At 46.1% G+C, this 24,730-nt stretch overlaps 1 pseudogene; it reads right to left on the bottom strand.

Annotated features, from left to right (window-relative positions):
* Positions 1–24,730, bottom strand: part of LOC115122186 (gamma-aminobutyric acid type B receptor subunit 1-like) — a 505,415-nt pseudogene that overhangs the window by 142,684 nt on the left and 338,001 nt on the right.

Genomic DNA, 24,730 nt, shown 5'->3' with positions numbered 1-24,730 from the left:
GAGGACCGAGCACGGCCCCATTCTCATCGACGGGGCTGTAGTGGAGCAGGTTGAGAGCTTCAAGTTCCTTGGTGTCCACATCAACAACAAACTAGAATGGTCCAAACACACCAAGTCAGTCGCGAAGAGGGCACGACAAAGTCTATTCCCCCCCAGGAGACTAAAAAGATTTGTCATGGGTCCTGAGATCCTCAAAAGGTTCTACAGCTGCAACATCGAGACCATCCTGACTGGTTGCATCACTGCCTTATATGGCAACTGCTCAGCCTCCGACCGCAAGGCACTACAGAGGGTAGTGCGTACGGCCCAGTACATCACTGGGGCCAAGCTGCCTGCCATCCAGGACCTCTATACCAGGCGGTGTCAGAGGAAGGCCCTAAAAATGGTCAAAGACCCCAGCCACCCCAGTCTAAGACTGTTCTCTCTACTACCGCATGGCAAGCGATACCGGAGTGCCAAGTCTAGGACAAAAAGGCTTCTCAACAGTTTTTACCCCCAAGCCATAAGACTCCTGAACAGGTAATCAAATGCCCCCCGACAACCCCTCTTTTACGCTGCTACTACTCTCTGTTTATCTTACATGCATAGTGACTTTAACTATACATTCATATACATACTACCTCAATTGGGTTGACCAACCAGTGCTCCCGCACATTGTCCCATCCACTACCCGCCAACCCCTATTTTACGCTACTGCTACTCTCTGTTCATCATATATGCATAGTCACGTTAACCATATCTACATGTACATACTACCTCAATCAGCCCGACTAACCTGTGTCTGTATATAGCCTCGCTACTTTTATAGCCTCGCTACTGTATATAGCCTTTCTTTACCTACCTATTGTTCACCTAATACCTTTTTTGCACTATTGGTTAGAGTCTGTAAGTAAGCATTTCACTGTAAGGTCTGTAAGGTCTACCTGTTGTATTCAGCGCACGTGACAAATAAACTTTGATTTGATTTGATTTGTTCAGAAATTGAACATCAGCAAACCGCTCAACCACACGATGCAATACATGTGGTCTGCGGATGTGAGGTTTGTTGGACGTACTGCCAAATTCTAAAACGATGTTGGAGGTGGCTTATGGTAGAGAAATGAACATTAAATTCTCTAGCCACAGCTCTGGTGGACATTCCTGCAGTCAGCCTGCCAATTGCACTCTCCCTCAAAACTTGAGACATCTTTGGCATTGTGTTGTGTTACAAAACTGCACATTTTAGAGTGGCATTTTATTGTCGCCAGCACAAGGTGCACCTGTGTAATGATCATGCTGTTTAATCAGCTTCTTGATATGCCACACCTGTCAGGGGATGGATTATCTTGGCCAAGGTGTACACAATGTACACAGGAGGAAATAGAGAGAGTACTGTACCTTGCAGCTGCTCAATAAGAGTCCAGGCCATTCTAGAACCCTGGGCATCAAACACAACATGGCCCTGTGTGAAGAAAGAGAAGCTATAACACTTCATTGTTTTAACGTCTCTCTCTCTCTCTCTCTGTCTCTGTCTCTCTCTCTCTCTCTTTCTCTTTCTCTCTCTCTCTCTCTTTCTCTCTGTTTCTCTCTCTCTGTCTCTCTCTCTCTCTTTCTCTCTGTTTCTCTGTCTCTCTCTCTCTGTCTCTCTCTCTCTGTCTCTCTCTCTCTGCCTCTCTCTCTCTCTCTCTCTCTAACTTAAAGGCTTTGTTGGCATGGGAAACATATGTTTCCATTGCAAAAGCAAGTGAAGATGATAATAAACAAAAGTCAAATAAACAATCAGAAATTACCAGTAAACATTACACTCATAAAAGTGTTCCAGAGGAATAGAGACATTTTAAATGTCATATTATGTCTATATACTGTGTTGTAACGATGTGAAATCAGTTAAAGTACAGGTCACAAATCTTGCTGATGTGATGCACACTGTGGTGTTTAACCGAATAGATTTGGGGTGGGTTGCACCAATATGGATGAGCTCTTAAACTGGGTTAAATCACGGTTTATCTGTTCATCTGCACCCAAATTTAAACATAGTTTTAAATGAATCCTAGTTCAATTAAATCCTTCCACTAATCTAAATGTAGTTTTCACTTTAAACCTAGATTAATTTTAAACCTGTTCCTCAATGATTAAAAAAAAGAAAAAAACTTAGATTGGAGATGAATTCTAAACTGCCACTTGAGGTGATTTAACTTATACATTTATTTAAATATCTACTGTGGAGAGACTAACATGAGTACCTCAGACAATAATTAGAGACAGGTTGAATCCTGTTGAGTTTTATGATAATTAACTAATTATTAGTAGGCTATTTACGTTCCCATTTTGTACAACAATTGAATTGGGGTTTATGATATTCCCAGCCTTGGTACGAACGATGATGTTACGCAACATGCTGTAATTAATGGGCCTGATAACGGTAACATTGTAGTGAAGTAGAATTAACGTTAGATTAAACGTGCATTATAGGCATTGATATTTACGCTTACTAAACATTGGTGGGTCAAGTTGTCCGTCGTCATCATAGGGGGTTATGGAGGGGCAAACTGCTGGGGAATCGTCTTGTATATTGTATGGGATGACAGGATCAATTCCCCCGGGCTTCTCCTCTGCCGCATTCTTTCCATTACATTTTGTCGCATAAAATAGCCCTGGTGACTTCCTTATTTTTGACAGTCGTGTTGTCTGTCTTTTTATAATCCTCCAGTAACGTTACTAAATTCCTCCCGACAAAATAGTTTCGTTTTTTTTTCATAAGCGGAAGAAATGTGAAGTTCTTTGACTTGTCATAGATCAGGTGGCTAGCGGACCAATAGATACATGGCTAAATAACGTTAAGTAATGACAATAATGAATAATATTGTGTGCTAGCTAGCTTGGTTTAGAAACTAGCTAGCTACAGTAGCTAACACAGTGGTTTTCTTTCTGGTAAATAAGGGATTTTAATTTCAAATCAGCCAACCCGTGACAACCCTTTCACCATGACAACCATTTCACCATGACAACCCTTTCACGATGGAGGTGCAGTCACTTCTAACCTTGTTATTATTTTTATCAAGGAACAGCAACTTTGTGGCCTCATTTGTCAAGTAAAATAGCTACTTTGTTTCAAATTCCTCATATGTTGGTGTAACACATCACTAATCATAGTTTAAATGAAACCCGGACGTGCTACTTGTCCCAGACCTGCTGTTTTCAACTCTCTAGAGACAGCAAAAGTGATAGAGATACTCTGAATGATCGGCTATGAAAACCCAACTGACATTTACTCCTGAGGTGTTGACCTGTTGCACCCTCGACAACCACTGTGATTATTATTATTTGACCATGCTGGTCATCTATGAACATTTGAACATCTTGGCCATGTTCTGTTAGAGGACTGGCCACCCCTCATAGCCTGATTCCTCTCTAGGTTTCTTCCTAGGTTTTGGCCCTTTCTAGGGAGTGTTTCCTAGCCACTGTGCTTCTACACCTGCATTGCTTGCTGTTTGGGGTTTTAGGCTGAGTTTCTGTACAGCACTTTGAGATATCAGCTGATGTGAAGAAGGGCTTTATAAATACATTTGATTTGATTGGTTTAAAACCGTTAATCATATATTTACTGATTCAGATTCTAAATGAAGTGGTGCCACACATCTCGGGATTAATTATAAACCTAGATTTACAAAATTTAGATTAGCTTTAATCCTAGGTTAATTAAACCATGTTGATGCAACCTACCCATGAGAATTTATCAACATTGGGTTTGTTTTCCAATTCTTTGCGGATCTGTGTAATCTGAGGGAAATATGTGTCTCTAATATGGTCATACATTTGGCGGGAGGTTAGGAAGTGCAGCTCAGTGTCCACCTCATTTTGTGGCCAGTGTGCACATAGCCTGTCCTCTCTCTCTCTCTCTCTCTCTCTCTCTCTCTCTCTCTCTCTCTCTCTCTCTCTCTCTCTCTCTCTCTCTCTCTCTCTCTCTCTCTCTCTCTCTCTCTCTCTCTCTCTCTCTCTCTCTCTCTCTCTCTCTCTCTCTCTCTCTCTCTCTCTCTCTGTAGTGGTATAGAGAGAGACAGAGAGAGAGAGAGAGAGAGAGAGCCAGGTCTGCCTATGTTTTCTTAATTGTGGCTCAGTCACAGTGGTCAGGTATTCTGCCACTGTGTACTCTCTGTTTAGGGACAAATATTGTTCCAGTTTGCTCTGTTGTTCTGTCAACTCTTTCCGATGTGTCAAGTAAAATGTTTTAATGTAAGTAATTATTATGTTTCTGTTTTCTCGTGATTTGGTTGGGTCTAATTGTGTTGCTGTCCTGGGCTCTTTGGGGTCTGTTTGTGTTTGTGAACAGAGCCCCAGGACCAGCTTGCTTAGAGGACTCATTTCTAGATTCATCTCTCTGTAGTTAAAGGCTTTGTTATGGAAGGTTTGGGACTCGTTTCCTTTTAGGTGGTTGTAGAATGTAATTAGAGTATAAAACATTGGGTGGTCTAAACTGACACATGGTTTTGAGATGGTCATACTAAGGATAATTTAGCTATTTGATTTTGACCTTTAGGTATCAAAAATATATATCCAAAATAATTAGATAAATATTCATTCAAATCAAATCAAACGTTATTGGTCACATGGTTAGCAGATGTTATTGGTCACATGGTTATCAGATGTTATTGGTCACATACACATGGTTAGCAGATGTTATTGGTCACATGGTTAGCAGATCTTATTGGTCACATGGTTAGCAGATGTTATTGGTCACATGGTTAACAGATGTTATTGGTCACATGGTTAGCAGATCTTATTGGTCACATGGTTAACAGATGTTATTGGTCACATACACATGGTTAGCAGATGTTAATGGTCACATGGTTAGCAGATGTTATTGGTCACATGGTTAGCAGATGTTATTGGTCACATGGTTAACAGATGTTATTGGTCACATGGTTAGCAGATGTTATTGGTCACATGGTTAGTAGATGTTAATGGTCACATACACATGGTTAGCAGATGTTATTGGTCACATGGTTAGCATATGTTAATGGTCACATACACATGGTTAGCAGATGTTATTGGTCAAATGGTTAGCAGATGTTATTGGTCACATGGTTAGCAGATGTTATTGGTCACATACACATGGTCAGCAGATGTTAATGGTCACATACACACGGTTAGCAGATGCTGATGTCACATACACATGGTTAGTAGATGTTATTGGTCACATACTCATGGTTAGCAGATGTCATTGGTCACATGGCTAACAGATGTTATTGGTCACATACACATGGTTAGCAGATGTTATTGGTCACATGGTTAGTAGATGTTATTGGTCACATGGTTAGCAGATGTTATTGGTCACATACACATGGTTAGCAGATGTTATTGGTCACATACACATGGTTAGCAGATGTTATTGGTCACATGGTTAGCAGATGTTATTGGTCACATGGTTAGCAGATGTTATTGGTCACATGGTTAGCAGATGTTATTGGTCACATGGTTAACAGATGTTATTGGTCACATGGTTAGCAGATGTTATTGGTCACATGTTTAGCAGATGTTATTGGTCACATGGTTAGCAGATGTCATTGGTCACATGGTTAGCAGATGTTATTGGTCACATGGTTAGCAGATGTTATTGGTCACATGGTTAGCAGATGTTATTGGTCACATACACATGGTTAGCAGATGTTATTGGTCACATGGTTAGCAGATGTTAATGGTCAAATACACACGGTTAGCAGATGTTATTGGTCACATGGTTAGCAGATGTTATTGGTCACATGGTTAGCAGATGTTATTGGTCACATGGTTAGCAGATGTTATTGGTCACACGGTTAGCAAATGTTATTGGTCACATGGTTAGCAGATGTTATTGGTCACACGGTTAGCAAATGTTATTGGTCACACGGTTAGCAGATGTTATTGGTCACATGGTTAGCAGATGTTATTGGTCACATACACCTGGTTAGCAGATGTTATTGGTCACATACACATGGTTAGCAGATGTTATTGGTCACATGGTTAGCAGATGTTATTGGTCACATGGTTAGCAGATGTTATTGGTCACATGGTTAGCAGATGTTATTGGTCACACGGTTAGCAAATGTTATTGGTCACACGGTTAGCAGATGTTATTGGTCACATACACCTGGTTAGCAGATGTTATTGGTCACATACACATGGTTAGCAGATGTTATTGGTCACATGGTTAGCAGATGTTATTGGTCACATGGTTAGCAGATGTTATTGGTCACATGGTTAGCAGATGTTATTGGTCACATGGTTAGCAGATGTTATTGGTCACACGGTTAGCAAATGTTATTGGTCACATGGTTAACAGATGTTATTGGTCACATGGTTAGCAGATGTTATTGGTCACATGGTTAGCAGATGTTAATGGTCACATACACATGGTTAGCAGATGTTATTGGTCACATACACATGGTTAACAGATGGTATTGGTCACATACACATGGTTAGCAGATGTCATTGGTCACATACACATGGTTAGCAGATGTTAATGTGAGTGTAGCGAAATGCTTGTGCTTCTAGTTCCGACCGTGCAGTAATATCTAACAAGTAACCTAAGAATTTCCCAACAACTACCTAATGCACACAAGTGTAAAGGAATGAATAAGAATATGTACATATAAATATATGGATGAGCGATGGCCGAGCGGCAAGAGGCAGTAGATTGTATAGAGTACAGTTAATTAAGGGGGAGCGAGGCCTAAGGGTTTTTATAAATAAACATCAACCAGTAGATCTTGCAGCGGGTATACAGAGATGACCAGTTTACAGACGATCTATAAATTATGTCTCCGTAATCTAGCATGGGTAGGATGGTCATCTGAATCAGGGTTAGTTTGGCAGCTGGGGTGAAAGAGGAGCGATTACGATAGAGGAAATCAAGTCTATATTTAACTTTAACCTGCAGCTTTGATATGTGCTGAGAGAAGGACAGTGCACCGTCTAGCAATACTCCCAAGTACTTGTATGAGTTGACTACCTCAAGCTCTAAACCCTCAGAGGTAGTAATCACACCGGTGGGGAGAGGAGCATTCTACTTACTGAACCACATTACCTTTGTTTTGGAGGTGTTCAGAACAAGGTTAAGGGCAGAGAAAGGTTGTTGGAAACTAAGAAAGCTTTGTTGTAGAGCGTTTAACACAAAATCCAGGGAGAGCCTGCTGAGTATAAGACTGTATCATCTGCATATAAATGGATGAGAGAGCTTCTTACTGCCTGAGCTATGTTGTTGATGTAAATTGAGAAGAGCGTGGGGCCTAGGATCGAGCCTTGGGGTACACCCTTGGTGACAAGCAGTGGCTGAGACAGCAGATGTTCTGACTTTATACACTGCATTCTTTGAGAGAGGTAGTTAGCAAACCAAGCCAAAACCCCCTCAGAGACACCAATACTCCTTAGTCGGCCCACAAGAATGGAATGGTCTACCATATCAAAAGCTTAGGCAGTGACATCATTGAGGACCCTTAAGGTTGCAGTGACACATCCATAGGGCAACAGCTCTAGGGCAACAGCTCTAGGGCAACAACTCTAGGGCAACAGCTCTAGGGCAACAACTCTAGGGCAACAACTCTAGGGCAACAGCTCTAGGGCAACAGCTCTAGGGCAACAGTGTCTAGATGGAATTTGTGTTTGTGGTTCTGGCAAATTGACCCTTTTTGGAACCCCATTATTTTGGTCTTACTGAGATTTACTGTCAGGGCCCAGGTTGGACAGAATCTGTGCAGAAGATTTAGGTGATGCTGTAGGCCCTCCTTGATTGGTGACATAAGCACCAGATCATCAGCAAACAGTAGACATTTGACTTCAGATTCTAGTAGGGTGAGGCCGGGTGCTACAGACTGTTCTAGAGCCCTCGCCAATTCGTTGATATATATGTTGAAGAGGGTAGGGCTGCATCCCTGTCTCACTCTACAGCCCTGTCGAAAGAAATGTGTGTTTTTTGCCAATTTCATCTGCACGTTTATGGACATGGATTTCATAATGTCGTAAGTTTTACCCTCAACACCGCTTTCTATCAATATGTATAGCAGACTCTCATGTCGAACTGAGTCAAAAGCTTTTTGGAAATAAACAAAGCATGTGTCACGCCCTGGTCTAAGTATTTTGTGTTTATCTTTATGTATTGGGTCAGGCCAGGGTGTGGCATGGAGTTTTTGTATTGTGGTGTGTTTTGTCTGGGGTTTTGGTGTGTATGTTAGTGGGATTGTAGCTTAGTAGGGTGTTCTAGGAAAGTCTATGGCTGTCTGGAGTGGTTCTCAATCAGAGGCAGGTGGTTATCGTTGTCTCTGATTGGGAACCATATTTAGGCAGCCATATTCTTTGGTTGTATTGTGGGTGATTGTCCTTAGTGTCTTGATGTCCTTGGTCCTGTCTAGGTTAGGTTACATCAGTATAGGCTGTTTCGGTTTTCATTACGTTTATTGTTTTTTGTAGATATTGTATTTAGATTCGTGTTACGTTTGTTTATTAAAACATGGATCGTAATATACACGCTGCATTTTGGTCCGACTCTCCTTCACCATTAGAAAACCGTTACAGCATGAGAGGACTTTGCTTTTGTTTTGTTTGTTTGTCAATTACAGTGTGCAGGGTGAACACGTGGTCTGTCGTACGGTAATTTGGTAAAAAGCCAATTTGACACTTGCTCAGTACATTGTTTTCATTGAGGAAATGTACGAGTCTGCTGTTAATGATAATGCAGAGGATTTTACCAAGGTTACTGTTGACGCATATCATACGGTAGTTATTGGAATCAAATTTGTCTGCACTTTGGTGGACTGCGGTGATCAGTCCTTGGTTCCAAATATTGGGGAAGATGCCAGAGCTGAGGATGATGTTAGAAAGACAATTGAAATTTGTGATCTGTATATTTTATCATTTCATTTAGGATACCATCAACACCACAGACTTTTTGGGGGTTGGAGGGTTTGTATTTTGTCCTGTAGTTCATTCAATGTAATTGGAGAATCCAATGGATTCTCTGTCTCTGTCTCTCTCGCTCTCTTTCTATCCTTCTCTCTTGCTTTCTTTCTCTCTCTCTTTCTCTGTCTCGCTCTCTCCCAGTACAACCACAAGCTTCTCTCCCCCCTTCCCCCTCTCTCCTTCCGTCTTCCCCGTGCCTCAATGGTTAGGCTATATATTCCATACTCACTGAAACTCCTTCAAATGAGCTGGTGTTGAGGGCACGGTAGATCTCAGCGGTGATATCTCGGTTGTTGTAGTTGAAGTCTTCCAGCCTCCGGCCCTTGGCCTTCAGGGGCCCCACGGTCTTGTTGAGGGCCAGAGCCAGGGCCCACACTGCATCGTAGGCCAGAGGGGCCTCCTGGAACCCCCCCGTCTCCTCTGGGTTCTTACCCCCCAACTTAGACATCAGCTGGTTCAGAAACTCCTGAGACGTCTGGAGGAAGAGAGAGGAGGAGGGCTTAGAACTGTGTAGGTGGGGGGGGTACACAGCTGGGAGCACCAGGGTGACATCCTGTTTCACCAGTGGGGTGGGGTGTTTGGGGAGGGGGGTGCACAGCTGGGAGCACCAGGGTGACATCCTGTTTCACCAGTGGGGTGGGGTGGGGTGGGGTGGTTGGGGAGGGAGGTGTGCACAGCTGGGAGCACCAGGGTGACATCCTGTTTCACCGGTGGGGTGGGGTGGTTGGGGAGGGAGGTGTGCACAGCTGGGAGCACCAGGGTGACATCCTGTTTCACCAGTGCGGTGGGGTGGGGTGTTTAGGGAAGGAGGTGTGCACAGCTGGGAGCACCAGGGTGACATCCTGTTTCACCAGTGGGGTGGGGTGGGGTGGGGTGGTTGGGGAGGGAGGTGTGCACAGCTGGGAGCACCAGGGTGACATCCTGTTTCACCAGTGGGGTGGGGTGTTTGGGGAGGGAGGTGTGCACAGCTGGGAGCACCAGGGTGACATCCTGTTTCACCAGTGCGGTGGGGTGGGGTGGGGTGGGGTCTGTCTGGGAATAGGCCAGATGTTCTTCTGTTCTCTCTAGGATGTGGGGACACAGGCACCCACTCACCCCCCCACACACACACACCAACCAGACCCCTCCTGTACTCACCCCCACACACACACACCAACCAGACCCCTCCTGTACCCCCCCCCCCCCCACCACCCGGACCCCTCCTGTACCCCCACCCACCCACCACCCAGACCCCTACTGTACTCCCCCCACCACCCGGACCCCTCCTGTACACCCCCCCACACACCACCCGGACCCCTCCGGTACCCCCCCACCCACCACCCAGACCCCCCACCCCCCAACACCACCCGGACCCCTACTGTACTCCCCCCACCACCCAGACCCCTCCTGTACTTCCCCCCACACACCACCCGGACCCCTCCTGTACTCCCCCATCCACCCGGATCCCTACTGTACTTCCCCCCACCACCCAGACCCCTCCTGTACTCCCCCCCACACACACACACACCACCCGGACCCCTCCTGTACCCCCCACCCACCACCCAGACCCCTCCTGTACCCCCCCACACACACACACACCACCCGGACCCCTCCTGTACCCCCCACCGTTGACCCAGGAGGTTGTTATGTCTGGGCTGAGTTCCAGACACTTTCTAGCCTTGCATCGGACAGGTCCCACCTACGATAAAATCCCTCCACCCTGGTAAACTGGCTCAATACAGTCATCATTTTCCCTCCACCTTTGGCTTTCGACAAAGTTGTTCACCACTGTATCACCACTGTATATATCCGCCGTGCGAGATGGGAGGTGCCGTTCCAAATAAACGCCCTCTACAGAAACAACGGCCAGGACGACACACACGCGCACGCACGCGCACACACGCACACACACACACACACACACACACACACACATGCACACACACACACACACACACACGCGCGCCTGATGAAATGAAGGAAATCTGTTTCCATATGTTTCATGTTGCCTCCTGTAATAAAAGATGAGAGGTGGGGTCGGTGTTGTGTGTTTGATAGTTCATCCTGAATGGAGAGAGAGAGAGAGAGGATATTTTCCCAGAATCCCCCGGGCTGAGTCTAGAAGAGAGGTGGCAGAGGGCTTGACAGGAAGGGTAGCTGGCAGAGGGGTTGACTCTCTCTCTCTCTCTCTCTCTCTACACCTCTACCTAATCTGAATGAGACATCTGTCTCTCTCTCAGTGTGCGACGAGCTAAGGAGAGACATGACAGCTCTGTAAAAGGATATGTGTCCCAAAAGCACCCTATTCCCTATGTAGTGCACTACTTTTGACCAGGACCCATATAGGGAATAGAGTACCATTTGTGATGCACACTTGAATGAAGTCAGCTATTACTTAGCCTCTGAGGGGAGGCTGTGTGACCTGGCATCAGGAGGGGACGCTGTGTGATCTGGTATCAGGAGGGGAGGCTGTGTGGCCTGGCATCAGGAGAGGAGGCTGTGTGACCTGGCATCAGGAGAGGAGGCTGTGTGACCTGGCATCAGGAGGGGAGGGGAGGCTGTGTGACCTGGCATCAGGAGAGGGGAGGCTGTGTGGCCTGGCATCAGGAGAGGGGAGGCTGTGTGGCCTGGTATCAGGAGGGGAGGGGAGGCTGTGTGATCTGGTATCAGGAGGAGAGGGGAGGCTGTGTGGCCTGGTATCAGGAGGAGAGGGGAGGCTGTGTGGCCTGGTATCAGGAGGAGAGGGGAGGCTGTGTGGCCTGGTATCAGGAGGGGAGGGGAGGCTGTGTGATCTGGTATCAGGAGGGGAGGCTGTGTGGCCTTTTATCAGGAGGGGAGGCTGTGTGGCCTGGTATCAGGAGGGGAGGCTGTGTGGCCTGGTATCAGGAGGGGAGGGGAGGCTGTGTGATCTGGTATCAGGAGGAGAGGGGAGGCTGTGTGATCTGGTATCAGGAGGGGAGGCTGTGTGGCCTGGTATCAGGAGGAGGGGGGAGGCTGTGTGATCTGGTATCAGGAGGAGAGGGGAGGCTGTGTGATCTGGTATCAGGAGGGGAGGCTGTGTGGCCTGGTATCAGGAGGGGAGGCTGTGTGGCCTGGTATCAGGCTGTGTGGGGAGGGGAGGCTGTGTGGCCTGGTATCAGGAGGGGAGGGGAGGCTGTGTGGCCTGGTATCAGGAGGAGGGAGGCTGTGTGATCTGGTATCAGGAGGGAGGGGAGGCTGTGTGGCCTGGTATCAGGAGGAGAGGGGAGGCTGTGTGGCCTGGTATCAGGAGGGGAGGCTGTGTGGCCTGGTATCAGGAGGGGAGGGGAGGCTGTGTGGCCTGGTATCAGGAGGGGAGGGGAGGCTGTGTGGCCTGGTATCAGGAGGAGAGGGGAGGCTGTGTGATCTGGTATCAGGAGGGGAGGCTGTGTGGCCTGGTATCAGGAGGGATTTGTGTGTGTTGAGGGATTTGTGTGTATGTATGTTCAGATCCCTTATCCAACACACACACACAGACACACACACACACACACACAGACAGACACACACACACATATGTCACCTTAGTATGTTGAACTGCCTTGAACAAAAATTTAATTTCGACTGTAGTGTTTTGAGGTCATGTTTGACAGACATGCCTTCCACTCCCTCCCCTACCTGCATCAAGCAGCCGGATCTGTGAAAGCCGCGGCCCAGGAGAACCATCGCCACGACAACGGCAGCCTCGGCAACCAACGGGGCTTTGATCAATAAGAGACGACTCTCTAGGCTGCATACCGACTGGACCCCTAATCCTCTACATAGTGCACTACTTTAGACCAGGGCCCATAAGGCATAGTGCACTACTTTAGACCAGGGGCCATAAGGCATAGTGCACTACTTTAGACCAGAGCCCATAGGGCATAGTGCACTACTTTAGACCAGAGCCCATAGGGCATAGTGCACTACTGTTGACCTCAGCCCATAGGGCATAGTGCACTACTTTGACCAGAACCCATAGGGCATAGTGCACTACTTTGACCAGAGCCCATAGGGCATAGTGCACTACTTTTGACCAGAACCCATAGGGCATAGTGCACTACTTTGACCAGAGCCCATAGGGCATAGTGCACTACTTCTGACCAGAACCCATAGGGCATAGTGCACTACTTTGACCAGAGGCCATAGGGCACAGTGCACTACTTTGACCAGAGCCCATAGGGCATAGTGCACTACTTTAGACCAGAGCCCATAGGGCATAGTGCACTACTTTGACCAGAGCCCATAGGGCATAGTGCACTACTTTAGACCAGAGCCCATAGGGCATAGTGCACTACTTTGACCAGAACCCATAGGGCATAGTGCACTACTTTGACCAGGGCCCATAAGGCATAGTGCACTACTTTAGACCAGAGCCCATAGGTAAAAGGGTGAAATTTGGGACACATCCCACTACTGTCTCTCTCCCTCTCTGCCTCTTCAGCCCCTCCAGACAGCGCAGCCCCAGTTTAGCGTGAACGATGAACAATGAACATTAACACAAAGTGTATTATTTCTTCAATATTAACATTTTCTCCTCTCCTCTCTTAATTCAGAGCCGGCGATTCAAAAGAGAGAGAAACGGTTTGCTGCGCTCGAAAAACGCTTCTCTTCGAGAACAAAGCTTTTCTTCTACGAGGTAAATCTTCAAAGTAAGATGGATAATAGTACACTTCCTGAAGCTTGTCTCCTCTCCAGACAGGGCAGTATGAATTAAAGAGGGTCGTAACACTAGTGAGGGACAGGCTCCTCTCCTCTCCAGACACGGCAGTATGAATTAAAGAGGGTCGTAACACTAGTGAGGGACAGGCTCCTCTCCTCTCCAGACAGGGCAGTATGAATTAAAGAGGGTCGTAACGCTAGTGAGGGACAGGCTCCTCTCCTCTCCAGACACGGCAGTATGAATTAAAGAGGGTCGTAACACTAGTGAGGGACAGGCTCCTCTCCAGACAGGGCAGTATGAATTAAAGAGGGTCGTAACACTAGTGAGGGACAGGCTCCTCTCCTCTCCAGACACGGCAGTATGAATTAAAGAGGGTCGTAACACTAGTGAGGGACAGGCTCCTCTCCAGACACGGCAGTATGAATTAAAGAGGGTCGTAACACTAGTGAGGGACAGGCTCCTCTCCAGACAGGGCAGTATGAATTAAAGAGGGTCGTTACACTAGTGAGGGACAGGCTCCTCTCCAGACACGGCAGTATGAATTAAAGAGGGTCGTAACACTAGTGAGGGACAGGCTCCTCTCCTCTCCAGACACGGCAGTATGAATTAAAGAGGGTCGTAACACTAGTGAGGGACAGGCTCCTCTCCTCTCCAGACACGGCAGTATGAATTAAAGAGGGTCGTAACACTAGTGAGGGACAGGCTCCTCTCCAGACACGGCAGTATGAATTAAAGAGGGTCGTAACACTAGTGAGGGACAGGCTCCTCTCCTCTCCAGACACGGCAGTATGAATTAAAGAGGGTCGTAACACTAGTGAGGGACAGGCTCCTCTCCTCTCCAGACACGGCAGTATGAATTAAGGAGGGTCGTAACACTAGTGAGGGACAGGCTCCTCTCCTCTCCAGACAAGGCAGTATGAATTAAAGAGGGTCGTAACACTAGTGAGGGACAGGCTCCTCTCCTCTCCAGACACGGCAGTATGAATTAAAGAGGGTCGTAACACTAGTGAGGGACAGGCTCGTCTCCAGACACGGCAGTATGAATTAAAGAGGGTCGTAACACTAGTGAGGGACAGGCTCCTCTCCTCTCCAGACACGGCAGTATGAATTAAGGTGGGTCGTAACACTAGTGAGGGACAGGCTCCTCTCCTCTCCAGACACGGCAGTATGAATTAAAGAGGGTCGTTACACTAGTGAGGGACAGGCTTCCTTATTAGATGTGGTAACATTAACTAGCACAAGATTTAAGATAACTAACTGATCTATTTTTTTGCGATCTTTGCTAGCTAATGGCAACGCTACCGTCTGTCGAAAGTAAACCTGACGACGTTGTCACGACGACGACGTTGTTTCCTACTAATTAGTTGCCTACTTTATCAATGTCATCGTATTTCCAAGACTGTAGTGTCATTTGGGCAGGATCATCATTAACAGCTGAATGAACGTTCTACCCTAGTCCCTATGTAGTGCACTACTTTAGACCAGGGCCCTATGGAACCCTATTCCCTATGTAGTGCACTATTTTAGACCAGAGCCCTATGGAACCCTATTCCCTATGTAGTGCACTACTTTAGACCAGGGCCCTATGGAACCCTATTCCCTATGTAGTGCACTACTTTAGACCAGAGCCCTATGGAACCCTATTCCCTATGTAGTGCACTACTTTAGACCAGAGCCCTATAGAACCCTATTCCCTATATAGTGCACTACTTTAGACCAGAGCCCTATGGAACCCTATTCCCTATATAGTGCACTACTTTAGACCAGAGCCCTATTCCCTATGTAGTGCACTACTTTAGACCAGAGCCCTATGGAACCCTATTCCCTATGTAGTGCACTACTTTAGACCAGAGCCCTATGGAACCCTATTCCCTATATAGTGCACTACTTTAGACCAGAGCCCTATTCCCTATGTAGTGCACTACTTTAGACCAGGGCCCTATTCCCTATGTAGTGCACTACTTTAGACCAGGGCCCTATTCCCTATATAGTACACTACTTTAGACCAGAGCCCTATTCCCTATATAGTACACTACTTTAGACCAGAGCCCTATTCCCTATATAGTGCACTACTTTAGACCAGAGGCCTATTCCCTATATAGTGAACTACTTTAGACCAGAGCCCTATTCCCTGTGTAGTGCACTACTTTAGACCAGGGCCCTATTCCCTATATAGTGCACTACTTTAGAACATGGGCCTATTCCGTATAAGGTGCACTACTTTAGACCAGAGCCCTATTCCCTATGTAGTGCACTACTTTAGACCAGGGCCCTATTCCCTATGTAGTGCACTACTTTAGACCAGGGCCCTATTCCCTATATAGTGCACTACTTTAGACGAGGGCCCTATTCCCTATATAGTGCGCTACTTTAGACGAGGGCCCTATTCCCTATATAGTCCACTACTTTAGACCAGGGCCCCATTCCCTATATAGTACAATACTTTAGACCAGGGCCCTATTGCCTATATAGTACACTACTTTAGACCAGAGCCCCATTCCCTATATAGTACACTACTTTAGACCAGGGCCCTATTCCCTATATAGTACACTACTTTAGATCAGGCCCTATTCCCTATATAGTACACTACTTTAGACCAGGGCCCTATTCCCTATATAGTACACTACTTTAGACCAGGGCCCCATTCCCTATATAGTACACTACTTTAGATCAGAGCCCCATTCCCTATATAGTACACTACTTTAGACCAGGGCCCTATTCCCTATATAGTGCACTACTTTAGACCAGGGCCCTATTCCCTATCTATTCCCTATGAGCCAAGATTCACTAAAAATAGATTAGCTAGCTATCTTAAATCCGGTGCTAGCTAATGTTACTACATCTAAAGTCAATCTGACGACATCACAATGATTTACAATTACTTACCTCCTGTAGAAATAACATTGGGTTTCCAAAGTCAGTCAAATTACAAAATCATAAAATCAGAGCCAATTGAGACAACAGCTCGGTCAGACCTCATAGAACTTTTAGTGAAAATATTGACCCTTGATCAAAAAATGTATGTACTATGTAGGGAATAGGGTGGCATTTTAGGATTCAGCCACGTAGCAATAGTGCACTCCTCACCAGATTGGAGGCCCCTCGGACGGTCTCGGGGTTGAGCATGACGATCTCCGTGGTAACGTGGCCCTCCACCGCCTCCGTCATCTGCTCCACGGTGCAGTTGATTGACGGGTCTTTGATCTTGAACCAGTTGTCTGCGTACCAACCAATCAGGAACCAGACATACTTCTTCCCATAGAGCTTCTCCTTGTACACCTGTAGGATAGAGGGGAGAGACAGGAGAGAGATGGGAGAGAGAGAGGAGGGGGTAGGGGGGAGAGAGAAGGGAGAGAGAGGGGGGATCGGGGAAAGGAGTGCAAGAGAAAGAAAGAGGGAGGGAGATAGAGAGAGAGAGAGGAGGGATGGAGGGTGAGAGAGGGGGGAGGGAGGGAGAGAGGGGGAGGGAGGGAGAGAGAGAGGGGAGAGTAGAGAGCGAGAGAGGGGGAGGGAGAGATGGGGAGGGAGGGAGAGAGAGGGGGAGTAGAGAGAGGGAGAGAAGAGAGGGAGGGAGAGAGAGGGAGAGAGAGAGAGAGACAGAGAGAGGGAGAGAGAGAGAGAGAGAGAGAGAGAGAGAGAGAGAGAGAAGAGAGAGGGAGAGAGAGAGAGAGAGAGAGAGAGAGAGAGAGAGAGAGGAGAGAGAGAGAGAGAGAGAGAGAGAGAGAGAGAGGGAGAGAGAGAGACAGAGAGAGAGAGAGAGAGAGAGAGAGACAGAGAGAGAGAGAGGTTAAAGGAGGAGTAGTCAGGTGTGTCAGAGAGAATATATCAGGAAGAATAGATAACAAAAAGCGACAGAGAAAAAATCCTGAAATTCTTGATAGAACGACGCGAACGTTGAGCACTACTTTTCCAAGAAGACACAAAGAAGGATACCTTACGTCAACAGACATTTTAAGATACTGTATCAATCCACAGAGTTGGGAAATCAATTTGTAAGCGTCTGTACCTCACAGAAAACTTTTCTGGCTTCCGTCTCGTAGAAGAGCCCCACGATGATTCTGGCATCTTGCCGCTGGGGATTCAGAAAGGGAAGTGTTACACAGAGTCACACAGGAGATGGGAAAACACAGCACACACACACACACACACACACACACACACACACACACACACACACACAGTAAACAGAAGGGAAACAACAACTCTAATGGGGATGGAGTCTCAATGTGAACAGAACAGAGCTGCTGCAGTGAACCATCACACACACTGCTGGGGAGACCACACACACACTGCTGGGGAGACCACACACACACTGCTGGGGAGACCACACACACACTGCTGGGGAGACCACACACACACTGTTACGGATACAGTTATCCTGTGTGTGTGTGTATCCTGTGTGTGTGTTTCTTTTCTCTCCTTCTCCCCTCACAGGTGAAAATCATCACTCCCCAATCAGTCAACAATCAATCATCAATCAGAAGACACACCTCCTCCTACTTCCTATCCTATCACAGTTCCTTCCCCATGGTTTAAAAACCCCATCATTTGTTTGTTCTAGAGCTCAATCTCTCTGTAAATGCCATGTCTGTAGGTCTCTGTGTTTCACTCTCGCTTTGTGTCTTAACCTCTCTTTTGTTTAAGCACCTCATAGCACTTTGTCATCACCTGTGAGTATTGTTTTTGGTTATGGTGTTTGTTTGTTGCTGGTGGGAAAAGGGGGAAACCAAGACAAGTCGCCCATGGGCATACACTACCCGTAGGTGAACTTTGTTAAATACACTAGTTAGAACTGGGCGGACCACCCACTGTATTTTTGGTTAGTTAGTTAGCTGTTGTTAAAGTAGGCTAGTCTAGCTTAGGGGTGTTTTTGAATACTTATTGTTTCTTTTCTTGGGTCCAGCTCAGCCCCTTTTCCTGCTCCCCCCATTACCGTGTGTTTATAAATAAACCTAGAGTTTGACGGCAGATTTCTGTTGTCGTGGTTATTTCGTGCACACTTTTACTTTGTCACAATAATAATTTGCATGAGTTATGTTACGGGTCTCATTACCATCCCCCCTAGACTGTCGGGCCAAAAGGGATTCGTAACACACACACTGCTGGGGAGACCACACACACACACTGCTGGGGAGACCACACACACACACTGCTGGGGAGACCACACACACACTGCTGGGGAGACCACACACACACTGCTGGGGAGACCACACACACACTGCTGGGGAGACCACACACACACTGCTGGGGAGACCACACACACACCCACTACTAGGGAGACCACACACACACACACACTGCTGGGGAGACCACACACACACACACACTGCTGGGGAGACCACACACCCACACACACACATACTGCTGGGGAGACCACACACACTGCTGGGGAGACCACACACACTGCTGGGGAGACCACACACACTGCTGGGGAGACCACACACACTGCTGGGGAGACCACACACACACTGCTGGGGAGACCACACACACACTGCTGGGGAGACCACACACATTGCTGGGGAGACCACACACACACTGCTGGGGAGACCACACACACACACTGCTGGTGAGACCACACACACTGCTGGGGAGACCACACACACACACGCGCACACACACACACACACAGACTGCTGGGGGGACCACACACACACACACACACACAGACACACATAGACACACACACACACATTGTCACACACACATACACACACAAACTGCTGGGGGGACCACACACACACACACATAGTCACACACACACACACACACACACACAGACACACATAGACACAAACACACACACACATAGACACACAAACACACAACACACACACACACACACACACACACACACACACACAGACACACATAGACACAAACACACACACACATAGAGACTCCGTTATATCAGCCTTTTAGTGCTAAATTGGTATCGGCCGATAACTCCACCGATAACTGATATCCAATAGATGGAAAAAGGAAATGTAATGGGACATAGTTACGGGACATAGTTATGGGACATAGTTATTAGACATAGTTATGGGACATAGTTATGGGACAAAGTTATTGGACATAGTTATGGGACATAGTTATGGGACAAAGTTATGGGACATAGTTATGGGACAAAGTTATGGGACATAGTTATGGGACAAAGTTATGGGACATAGTTATGGGACATAGTTATGGGACAAAGTTATGGGACATAGTTATGGGACAAAGTTATGGGACATAGTTATGGGACAAAATTATGGGACATAGTTATGGGACATAGTTATTGGACATAGTTAGGGGACATAGTTATTGGACATAGTTAGGGGACATAGTTATTGGACATAGTTAGGGGACATAGTTATTGGACATAGTTAGGGGACAAAGTTAGGGGACATAGTTATGGGACCAAGTTATGGGACATAGTTATGGGACAAAGTTATGGGACATAGTTATGGGACAAAGTTAGGGGACAAAGTTATGGGACATAGTTATGGGACATAGTTATGGGACAAAGTTATGGGACATAGTTATGGGACATAGTTATGGGACAAAGTTAGGGGACATAGTTATGGGACAAAGTTAGGGGACATAGTTATGGGACAAAGTTATGGGACATAGTTATGGGACAAAGTTAGGGGACAAAGTTATGGGACATAGTTATGGGACATAGTTATGGGACATAGTTATGGGACAAAGTTATGGGACATAGTTATGGGACATAGTTATGGGACAAAGTTAGGGGACATAGTTAGGGGACATAGTTATGGGACAAAGTTATGGGACAAAGTTATGGGACAAAGTTAGGGGACATAGTTATGGGACATAGTTATTGGACATAGTTATTGGACATAGTTATGGGACATAGTTATGGGACATAGTTATGGGACATAGTTATGGGACAAAGTTAGGGGACATAGTTATGGGACAAAGTTAGGGGACATAGTTATGGGACATAGTTAGGGGACATAGTTAGGGGACATAGTTAGGGGACATAGTTATGGGACAAAGTTATGGGACATAGTTATGGGACAAAGTTAGGGGACATAGTTATGGGACAAAGTTAGGGGACATAGTTAGGGGACATAGTTAGGGGACATAGTTAGGGGACATAGTTATGGGACAAAGTTAGGGGACATAGTTATGGGACAAAGTTAGGGGACATAGTTATGGGACATAGTTATGGGACATAGTTAGGGGACATAGTTATGGGACATAGTTATGGGACATAGTTATGGGACATAGTTATGGGACATAGTTATGGGACATAGTTATGGGACAAAGTTAGGGGACATAGTTATGGGACATAGTTAGGGGACATAGTTATTGGACATAGTTAGGGGACATAGTTAGGGGACATAGTTATGGGACATAGTTAGGGGACATAGTTATGGGACATAGTTATGGGACATAGTTAGGGGACATAGTTAGGGGACATAGTTAGGGGACAACTGCGCTTTTGGATGGTAATTTATGAGAATTATTTCTTATCTACAGCAAATCGGCAGATATATCGGTAGTTTTGTCCCCCAAAAAATCTGAATCGGCATCGGACCCACATACAAACACACATTAGCGCCACACACACACACACACACACACACACACACACACACACACACACACACACACACACACACACACACACACACACACAGGCTCCTGTGAGAGCAAAACTACAAGATGATTTTATAACAGTGTTCATGGAATAGCTTTGATTGAGTACCTTCTCATCTGTGTCTGCAGGTTGAGCTGACAGTGGCTTTGGTCATAAACCCTAAAGACCGTATCCCAGAGATAGGACGTGGTGTGTGTAACCAAGATAGAGACAGTAATGTTTACCCTTTATTGTTATTGTTTATTTCACTTTTGTACATTAACTACCTCACTTGCTTTGGCGATGTTAACATATGTTTCCCATGCCAATAAAGCCCCTTGAATTGAAATGGAATTGAATTGACAGCCTGGAGGGGTAGAACGTAATCTCAACACCATCCTAGCATCTGGGAGACTGACCCGGAGTGGGGTCAAAACACCACAAGATGAACACTCAGGATGCCTTGTGGTACCCCCCCCCCCCCCCCTCCCCTAGTCAGCCATGACTAAGCTTTTTTTTTTTGCGTAAGCTATATAAGAAACAGCATTTTCTGTAAAGGTTAGGCTGCTGTTCGGCTCAACAGTCAAGAGTGTTGGGTTGACCAGCTTCATTATTGCTATAATTAGTCGATATGAAATAAAGATGATTGTTTGAAGAAATGACCAAGTCTCTCTCAGTATGAATTTCCACCACACTCCACACACATCTCCTCACAATACACAAAACGCAACACATTGCGCAGCACAACTCATCTTCCCCTCTGGTGTGATAAATTCATGTTGTTACCATGGTTCCTACAGTGATTGCCGATTAATATCACACATAAACCTAAGCTTGTTACCATGGTTCCTAGGCTTGTTACCATGTTTCCTAGGCATGTTACCATGGTTCCTAGGCTTGTCACCATGGTTCCTAGGCTTGTTGCCATAGTTCCTAGGCGTGTTACCATGGTTCCTAGGCTTGTTACCATGGTTCCTAGGCGTGTTGCCATAGTTCCTAGGCGTGTTACCATGTTTCCTAGGCATGTTACCATGGTTCCTAGGCGTGTTACCTTGGTTCCTAGGCTTGTTACCATGTTTCCTAGGCATGTTAACATAGTTCCTAGGCGTGTTACCATGTTTCCTATGCTTGTTGCCATAGTTCCTAGGCTTGTTGCCATAGTTCCTAGGCCGGCACGACCGGAGAAGTTACGTTGAAGTAGGCGCCAGTCAGGAAGAAAGCCAAGCTGACACCGTAATATAGAAACTGTAGACTACAGTCAGAGACAGTGAAAATGATTCTTTAATTAAACAGGGGAGTCATTTAGATGTGGGTCTGCTTCTAAGTTATGACTATTTGTTAGTCAACTTGTCTACAATTAGACGCATGCAGCTTCTCTTCTGTCACCATGATAAATAAACCGTTGCTCAACTAGAATAACGTCATAAATCGATATAATGAATGCTTCACTCTAGTTGACATCGGTAAAGATTTCTCTGTCATCTGCTTCTTTTGCGGAGCAAAGATGTTTACGGACCAGGGAGAAAAATGCACCAATAAAAAAAGCCACAAAAAAACAAAACAGGAAGTATTTTTTTTGGTGCCAAATGATGGTTGTGAAGAAATAACAAGCTGTGAAAAAGAACCAACATGTTTCTGATAAGATTTCAGTTTGGCTTGGAAGCATATTTTATGTGGTTGAAATTACTATCAGCTTTTGATGATGCTGATGAAGATAGCACCTCTACAGAATGGATGCGTCATTCTCACTAGATCTAATGTAGCCTACATTTAGTGTATTATTTTACTGCAAGAAATGCTTCATTCTGCAGGAGTTAATACTATGACTACATGAGAGGTTATAGACCTACAGTCAATGACCAGATTTCAGTTTCCATTTCACCCCATCTAAACAGACGGCTACCGTTCCCTTGACGTGCCGTAGGCTTGTGAAGGTCAAATTTGTATAACGCAGGTCGATAGTGAAGGTCGATAGTGAAGGTTGATAGTGAAGGTCGAATTTGTATAGCGCAGGTCGATAGTGAAGGTCGATAGTGACGGTCGATAATGATGATTGATAGTGAAGTTCGGATTTGAATAGCGTAGGCCGATAGTGAAGGTTGGTAGTGAAGATCGATGGTGAAGGTCAATGGCAAAGGTCGATAGTGAAAGTCAAAAGTGAAGGTCGGCAGTGAATGTCAATAGTGAAGGCCGACAGTGGAGGTTGACAGTGAAGGTCGGTGGTGAAGGTCGATAGTGAAGGTTGATAGTGAAGGTTGAATTTGTATAGCGCAGGCCGATAGTGAAGGACGATAGTGAAGGTCAATAGTGAAGGTTGATAGTGAAGGTCGGTAGTGAAAGTCGAGAGTGAGGGTCGAGCGTGAAGGTCGGTAGTGAAGGTCGATAGTATGGCTGCTATCATCCTATTTTACCACTTCAACAAATCTTTTACATACATTACTTTTCTGTCCCTCCATTCTCCTTTATTTTCAACTCTCCATTTCACAGTCTATATTTTCACTTTATTCAACCCGCCCCTTCATCCACGCAATATTTAGTGACCCTAAACCGTGGATATAACCGCAGATATAACCGCAGAGACTGCGGGATATGAGTCATGCATCACCAGCAATGTATGAGAGTCTCTCTGGGGTTTGTTCACCAAGCTCAGACGTGACTGATTTCATGTGTTCAATCACCTGACAGTTGCCAAGGCAGCATCGGGAATAAACCAGTGAAAGAGGGAGAGGGAGGGTGGAAGGAAGGAGAGAGAGAGAGAGAGAGAGAGAGAGAGAGATAGATAGATAGATAGATAGATAGATAGATAGTGAACGAGGCACCTTGAGATTCTTGACAGCTGGGGCGGGGTCAGTGAGGAAGCTTTGGCGAACACTGATCTCGATCCCGGCCTCTTTGGTCCTCGCCTCTAGATCATCCAGCGTCTGACAGAGAGATTAAACATTAAAACAGGGCAGGAACTTGATTCAAATGCAATTGAAGCTTTGTTTATTATTTTCTTTACAACATGTTTTGACAGAACAAACAGACACACAAACAGAGAGATAGTGGGAGGAAGGGAGAGAAAGACACAGAGACATGGGAAGGGGGAGAGACAGAGAGAGAGAGAGAGATAGTTGAAAGTAAGGGGAGAGGGATAGAGGAGTGGAAGAGAGAGAGGGGGAGGAAAAAAGGGGGAGAGGAGAGGATGAGAAGAGGATTGGGAAAGGAGAAGGGGTGAGGAGGAGAGGAGGGGGAGAAGAGGAGGGGGAGAGGAGAGGAGGAGGAAAGGAGGAGGAGAGGAGGGGGAGAGAAGGAGGAGAAGAGGGTAAAAGGAGGAAGGGGGGGAGGAGGAGAAGGGGGAGAGGAGAGGAGAGGAGAGGAGAGGAGAGGAGAGGAGAGGAGAGGAGAGGAGAGGAGAGGAGAGGAGAGGAGGAGGAGAAGAGGGGGAGAAGACAGGAAGAGGAGAAAACTGATAGACAGAAGGTGCAGAGAAAGTGAGAAGAGGTGTAATGAAGAGGTGTGATGAAGAGGTGTGATGAAGAGTGTGATAAGTAGGAAAGGACATTAGAAATGAGAATCTATTTCATCCGTTAGTTCTAGTTCTTTTTTTTCCGGAG

This window comes from Oncorhynchus nerka, linkage group LG4 (genome assembly GCF_034236695.1).
Source record: "Oncorhynchus nerka isolate Pitt River linkage group LG4, Oner_Uvic_2.0, whole genome shotgun sequence".
Lineage (NCBI taxonomy): Eukaryota > Metazoa > Chordata > Actinopteri > Salmoniformes > Salmonidae > Oncorhynchus > Oncorhynchus nerka.
The sequence above is the reverse complement of the archived record's forward strand: the minus strand, read 5'-3'. Positions and strand labels throughout refer to the sequence as shown.